We start from the raw sequence: 8,564 nt of genomic DNA, 5'->3' as shown, positions 1-8,564 counted from the left end.
TAGGAATTACTATAAAAACTATTATTTTCACCCTCATTATTATTAAACATATCATTTTTATTAAGAACTATTAAAATTATTAAAAGTATTATTATTTTTCTTATTATTATTATTAAAAGTATTATTATTGTCATTAACATAGGTATTATTATTAGTATTATCATTATTAATATTACAAAGTATCATTAATTGACTTATCAGTTAAACATTAATATTAGTAATATCGTAAGATTTCTGAAATTTCTATTAAAACTATTAAAAATTACCATTTTATTAAAGGTGTTATTTTTATTAAAACTAACATTATTATCACATACAGTATTATCTATATCATTATTATTAAGATAATCACAATTATGAAAATAAAAGTACTTATGATATTATTAATGTTATAAGCATAAAAATAAAGATTATATATATAAATATATATTTAATCTACTATATAAATGAATTACATCATTAATAATAATATATTTACTTGATTACAAATTATGTATATTAATAAATACGCAAATGATATAGGTTCGTGAATCCGAAGCCAACCCTACATTGTTCAATATGGCCATATGTATTTTTACTACAAAATACATCAAGTGAGTTTCATTATTCCCTTTTTATATATATTTTTGGGCTGAGAATACATGCAAATGCTTTATTAACTGTTTTACAATATTTATATGCGTGAGTTTCATTTGCCTTTTTACCCTTTATATTTTTGGGCTGAGAATACATGCGCAATTTTTATAAATGTTTTACGAAATAGACACAAGTAATCGAAACTACATTATATGGTTGAATTATCGAAATCGAATATGCCCCTTTTTATTAAGTCTGGTAATCTAAGAATTATGGAACAGACACCCTAATTGATGCGAATCCTAATGATAGATCTATCGGGCCCAACAAGCCCCATCTAAAATACTGGATGCTTTAGTACTTCGAAATTTATATCATGTCCTAAGGAGGATCCCGGAATGATGGGGATATTCTTATATGCATATTGTGAATGTCGGTTACCAGGTGTTCAATCCATATGAATGATATTTTTGTCTCTATGCATGGGACGTATGTTTATGAGAAATGGAAATATGAAATCTTGTGGTCTATTAAAATTATGAAATGATTATTTATGTTAAACTAATGAACTCACTAACCTTTTGGTTGACACTTTAAAGCATGTTTATTCTCAGGTACGAAAGAAATCTTTCGCTGTGCATTTGCTCATTTTAGAGATATTACTTGGAATCATTCATGACATATTTCAAAAGACGTTGCATTCGAGTCGTTGAGTTCATCAAGATTATTATTAAGTCAATTTTAGTTAGATTTATTATGAAATGGTTTGCATGACGTCAACTTCCGATGTAATGAAAGATTGTCTTTTCAAAAACGAATGCAATGTTTGTAAAATGTATCATATAGATGTCAAGTACCTCGCGATGTAATCAACTGTTGTAAATCGTTTATAATCGATATGGACTTCGTCCGGATGGATTAGGACGGGTCTTCACAGAAACTCACCATACTGTATTTTGTAGTAAAAATACATATTACTAAATTGAACAATGCAGGGTTGGCCTTGGATTCAAAAACCTATATCATTTGTATATATATATATATATGTTAAAATATATACTCGTAATCGAACAATTTCATATCTTATAACCTTATATATAATGTTTTTAGTTTGTATATATATTTGAAAATGATTATTATTTATATTGTTATATTAATTAATATGTCTATATTTGAAAAATACTTAATTTGTTGTATATAAGTTTTTATATAAATAATGTTAATATGCTTTATATATAGTTATATGGCTTATTAATATAATTGTAGTATATGTAATAAGTATGTTTTATATTCAAAATATTTATTTGTTTAAAAATGATGGTTTTGATATTAATGTTTTACTAAGAAGAATAATAATACTAATAATAACTTTATTAAAAAATGATAATTTTAATAATAATAATGATATTGTTAATAATGATACTTTTATCTAATTATAAGATTAACAATACTAATAGTTACAAAAGTGATTCTAATATTAATATTAATCATAATCATATTAATAATAATAACACTAAAATGACAAGATTTATAATAATCTTACTTATAACAATATTAATGATAATTAATGTTTCTAATACTTATAAAGATATTTATAATATCTGTAATAATAATATTTGTAATACTAATAATATCAATGATAATAATAGTAATAATAATAATCCCAATTGTAATTATGATACTTATACTAATGTTAACGAATTTAATAATACTCTTTATTTGATTAAAAATAATAATGTTTCTATATAATAATAAATAATAATAATCCTATTATCTAATGATGTTAATAATAATAACAATAACGATAAGTGTAATACTAACAATAATAATAATAATCATACTAACAATATTAATAATAATAATACTAATACCACTTAATGATATTATTGTGTAATACAAAAATGATAATACTGCTAATCCTATTATTTATTAGCATAATGCCAACAATTATTAATAATAATAACAATATCAATAATAATAATAATAATAATAATAATAATAATAATAATAATAATAATAATAATAATAATAATAATAATAATAATAATAATAATAATAAATGAAATGATAATAAAAAAAAGAACTACCTTAAATGAAAAGGCTGTTAAAAAGAAATGCTCCAATAGGGACTCGGACCCGTGACCTCCCGTTAAACTCACAACCCCTCAAACCGTTCAGCTATACTTGTTTAGCTGATTAAAAATGATACCATATTAAATATATATCTCCTATTCCTGTTTCTCTCTTCTTCTTCCTCATTTTATAGTCAACCAGAGGTTCGGGTAGCAGAACAATGTTTTTTAAAAGTTTGGATTTATTTACGAATTTGAAAACAATAATTCAATGCGAGCTCAAATTTAATAGAAAACTGAACGAAAAAAATAAAATAAAAAGAATAACAGCATATCTGCTGTTCGACGTGAATGAAAAAAAAATTGGTTTTTGAATTTTATAAAGTTTTAGCCAAAGGTTTCAACACCAAAGTTGTTTCATATCATTCCTTTAATCTTCACAAATCAACAATTTGTCGAAACACATTGAAACAATTACGAATTTTTGTTATGAACGAATCAGTTAACTTTTCAAATTGAACTTTGACTCAGAAATTAAGATTCAATTTAAAGAATTGGAAGCTGAAATTTTGATGATAGTTTGAGTATGAGATTCCTAACATGACTGCGTTAACACTTTTTGAGAATTGATTCGAAATCGAATTTTGACCAAAAATTTGATTACAGAGATGAACGAGCTGTTTGTTTTTTTTATTATTATCTTTGTTTTAATTTCCAAATGCAGTTGAAGACTTATATAATGGGACTAAATACTTTGTATGGCAGCTAAAATCGATCATAATTGTTTTGTAGTGGGATGGTGGTCGACATTTTCAACAAGAACAGAAGTAACATAAAGAAAAAAAAATAAAACTTGATGTGGACTTTAAACTGATTTTTTCCAGTATCTAACAAATTGATTAAATCGTACAGACAAATTATACAGGACAGATAACGAAATCAAACAGATTTTGTAATTTTCTGTATTTAATTTTTTTAAATAAACCTTAATATTAAATATATTAATAATACTAATAATAATTATATTAATAATAATTATAATAATAATAAATGATATTAACTAAACTTAATAATAATGTTATTACTGATAATATTTATTTTTATGATAATTATGAATATAATGATAATAATAATAATGATTAAAATCCTAATATTACTAAGTATGATAATAATGATCTTAATGATGCTAATAATAATAATATTAGTAATAACAATTTAAATGTATCAACTTTTTATATCTATAATATATAGTAATATCAATAATACTGATATTAATATTATTATTAATATCAATAATGTTAATGAAGTAATAATAATTTTAGTATAATAACTATATTTTTAACTTGTAATCTCATTTAATATATAAATATTATATTTTATATAATATTTACTAATCTATATATACTAACATATATTATTTAGACCTTTTATATATATTCCCATATACATAATAATTATTTAGAGAAATCATATATTTTTATATATAGCTTTAGTTTAATAATCATTTTATTATCCTGAATACTATTTTACATTCTTATTCTGATCATTAAATTGAAATTTTATTATTCGAACTTATTATATATTTATATTTATATATATTTATTTACAAACAATTGTTCGTGAATCGTCAGAAGTTGTCAATGGATAAATGAGTTCATGTAGACAGTTCCAAAAATATTTGAGACTCAACTTAACAGACTTTGCTTATCGTGTCGAAACTATATAAAGATCAAGTTTAAATTTGGTCGGAAATTCCCGGGTCATCACAGTACCTACCCGTTAAAGAAATTTCGTCCTGAAATTTGATTGAGGTCGTCATGGCTAACAATAAATATGTTTTCCTGACGAATATGAGCTGATAAATAGAGTTTTATCATTATTAAATAATACAGATAAAATAATTCGATTATTCAAAGAGCACGAATGAAGCTATCACAAAAAAAAATGAAATGAATAAATGAAGTTTCGTTTTAACTTTTGACGTTGCCTTGGTTGAATTCCGAAATTCAAGGGATTTGAAAGAAAATCTTAGAAATCTATAAGATCTGATTCTTCGGCGAATAAGAAAATTAAGATATCTCTAATTAAATACGGTGATCTGTTTCGATTACTCTGTCTGATATTTACATTATAAATTAAACTCTTCCGTTCCATTATTCTCACCATTCCTATACTTTTCTTCTTGTTTCATACATCCAAAAGATTCTGAAAATGCATAATCCAGTTCTGATCCTTGTTCTCATCCTTACTGTCACAACAATCATTCTCCTTTTCCAACTTCCATCAGAGGAATCTGCTTTCTTATACTTCGCCCTTGGGATTATAATGTTTTTAATTCTCCCGTGTCTTTATGTTGCGATAAACATTGTTATACATGGTTTGTAATTTATGTGTTGTTATCGGGATTTATATTCTCCCTTATTTTTCAAAGCTCTATGCTTTTGTTTTCTCTCTCCGACTTCAAGTCAAGCGAATAATGGTCCAGAATTTGTAGATATAGAGTTTTGAATGATTATAATGTTCTAAGCAGGAAGGAACGTGATAGCACGATTTGATTTTCAAATTTATCAACATCACGGAAGATAGAACCATCAAGAATATATTTTCTTGATTTGTTCAGGAGTTAAGTAGAATGAAAGAGTTATGTAACATGGCACATGATGACGTTATGATCTGTGAATCATCACGTCCCATTAGAAACTCAGCATGACTTACTATAATATAATCACGTTGATCAAGTGTCATTATATTATAATAATTCATGCATCAATTTCTAACACTACTTAAAAAACATTCATAATTTAAATTCGAAAGTTTACAGAATATAGAAACTAAACAGTTTCTTATATGATGTAACACTGACAAAGCGTAGAGATAAATGACTTCATATAAGATTAGTTATGAAAATATCTTCAGATATATTGAGGATATTTATAATGAAAGATACTATGATATCTTAGAATTTCTAATATCGAAGGATGATGAAGAAGATTTTATCTGTAAGGGTTTGGAGTCAGGAGCAAGGTATTCACTAAAGATTTCATCAGAAATAGAATCATTAGGATTCTTAATGTACAAGTTTAGTCCTTGTGATTTGTTCAGAGACTCCTTCGTAGTTTGCTCAATCAGTTTTTTTTTTCAGTTTCAAACTTTTTCTGAGCTTTGCCAACATACAATTCTTTATCATCAACTTTTGGCTGTTGAGGTCGTTTATAGTTTTTGTTGCTTCATTAAACTTTTCAAAATTCAGAGCATTAATTCGCAGACTGGGTGCTTTTCAGAATTTCAGAATGGAAGATCATAATTCTAAGGGTTAAATGTTATATGTATACATATAACTACTGATGTAGTAACGCCGCGAGATTTCAAAATACTGATTGCTGATTCTCGGTAATTGGTATGACAATTCTCGTTACAAGATGCAGATGAGTATATGATACGGTTTCAATGAATATAATGGTCTTTCGAAAGGTCAAAGATCAATGAAGTTGCTGGTAAGTTTACTGCTAATGTGGTGGAATATAAACGGTTCCCCGGTAATGATGATGAAAAGTAAACTTATATATCAAGGTTATAATAAGGCTAATCCGAATGAAAGTCGAAGTTGATTTGGTGGAGCTGTGACAAAATTGGCTATTTTGGAAAGGGATTGCAAAGTTATTTTCGGTAATAACAACGCTAAAGGAATTAACACAGCTACGTGTTAAACGTTTACTCAGTTTCTGAGAGTTTTTCAGGTGCATAACTATATGTATCAATCTTTTCTTCTGTAGATGGAGTGCGGCTGGTTCATCCTCTCGATTGAGGTGTTTTTTTTTTCAAGAATCATGAAAGGTTTGAACGCAGATTGTAATTGTTATGATACAAATGAGGTTTAAGATGAAATCAAGTGGCAAACTTGAAGAATTGTTTAGTTTCATATGTTATAATTAATATTTTAATTCATTTTAATTGTCCAATATTGGTAGTCCACAGTTGATAGTCCACAGTTAACAGTCCAATAAATTATATATATATTAATATATAATATTCGAATTAATTAATACGTATCGTGACCCGTGTACATGTCTCAGACTCGATCACAACTCAAACTATATATATTATTATAGAATCAACCTCAACCCTATATAGCTAACTCCTGCATTACTGCATATAGAGTGTCTATGGTTATTCCAAATAATATATATAGATGCGTCGATATGACATGTCAAAACCTTGTATACGTGTCCCGATATTTAAAGTGCGTAAATAACAATATTTAAATGACGATAGATAAAGTGCATAAAATAAATAACATAATGTAAATGACAATAAATAAAATTGCGAGAATTAAATTGCGATAAGATAAATTGCGATAATTAAATGTACAATAAGGAATTAACAGTTAGCTAGGAACAGTTAGCTAGGATTTTGTTAGCGTGGATTCTTAACAAAATTTCTCATAGTTAATTTGTTTGTTTCTAACAAATTTTATTTTGTCCAATGTTTTCTTCATTTTGCCACTTGTCGGATTCTGATAGGTCAAAATCCAAATATGAAATTGAATGAAAATGGTTATTCTACGATGAACAGATACGTATATCGGTGTAAGTAGGATAGTAAATGACCGTTGAATCAGATTCGAAGAATGTACAGTGTAACTTATTAATGTGAAATCTAAATATTCCTCGGGTATTACCTACCCGTTAAAATATTTTCACCATTAACAGTTTGTACAAAAGAATTTTAATTACAATCTTTATGAAAACATATATACATATATATTTTCTTCAGACGTAAGCATGGTTTTAATGAGTCAATGTGATATTAAACTCATCAGATTTACGATTAGAAATATGATACATAATCTCTGAAACATTAGAGTTTACATAATCGTCATGTAGAACAAAGATGATTGATGTAGAACGTCGTGTAGAATGATGATTATGCTCGAGGTATGGATTGTGATGTTAAGACGTGTGTTGTTGATGGTACGGGTGCTGTTGCTGAAGCTGGTAAGTTTTGCACCATATTTTCCAAGGCTACAACTCGGGCGCGAAGCTCGTTAACTTCTTCTATTATTTCAAGATGATTTTCGGTTGGAACGAGTTGATGAATAAGATCTAGAATCTGAGTTGTGATATAGTCGTGGCGAGATACTCTGGAAATGAGAGAGAAAATGGTGCTACGAATAGGTTCGCTGGTAAGTGCTTCAGGTTCTTCACCAAGAGTGCAGGTTGGTGAGTGGAAAGGATCGCCTTCTTCTCGTCTCCATTGATTTAGTCGACTACGAAACCATCAGATGAATTGGGGATGACTGATTGGTTGATTCATTCCAATGACACTGCTTTCGGAGCTCGAGTGAAATTCTATGTCGGAATAGCTGTCGTAATAACTATCGGAATAGTTTCGGAATCTAAGGGACTCGAACTGGTTGAGGGATTCATCTCGTACGATCAGATGAAGGATTTTCGATAAGAAATAGATTATAGGATCTAGATTAGTACCCTGCAATACATAATTTACATATGCATATATAATACTAAAATTCCATAAGTTACGGAGGAATCTATGGAAGCTGTCATGAAAAGTCTATAGTAACAGATACGCTAAGATATGAATTTTGTCTATACACTATTCATGCAGTCAATGCAGTAAAGCGTGTCTAGACTAAAAATAATAAGCAAGTGATTCCCTAAGAATGATAAGCAGGTAAATTTTTGACACGAAATGATTAGCAAAACTTTTGACATGCAGACACGGTCAAAGTCCAGACCCACTAATGCATCTAAACAACTATCAGTTAGACACTCTAATTCAAGACCTGGTTCGCTAAGACCACCGCTTTGATACCAACTCTAACGACCCGTCCTAATCCATCAGAACGAATACATTACAATTGGTTACATCACGAGGTACTTGACCTCTATATGATAC

Source organism: Rutidosis leptorrhynchoides, chromosome 1 (assembly GCF_046630445.1).
Source record: "Rutidosis leptorrhynchoides isolate AG116_Rl617_1_P2 chromosome 1, CSIRO_AGI_Rlap_v1, whole genome shotgun sequence".
Lineage (NCBI taxonomy): Eukaryota > Viridiplantae > Streptophyta > Magnoliopsida > Asterales > Asteraceae > Rutidosis > Rutidosis leptorrhynchoides.
The sequence above is the reverse complement of the archived record's forward strand: the minus strand, read 5'-3'. Positions refer to the sequence as shown.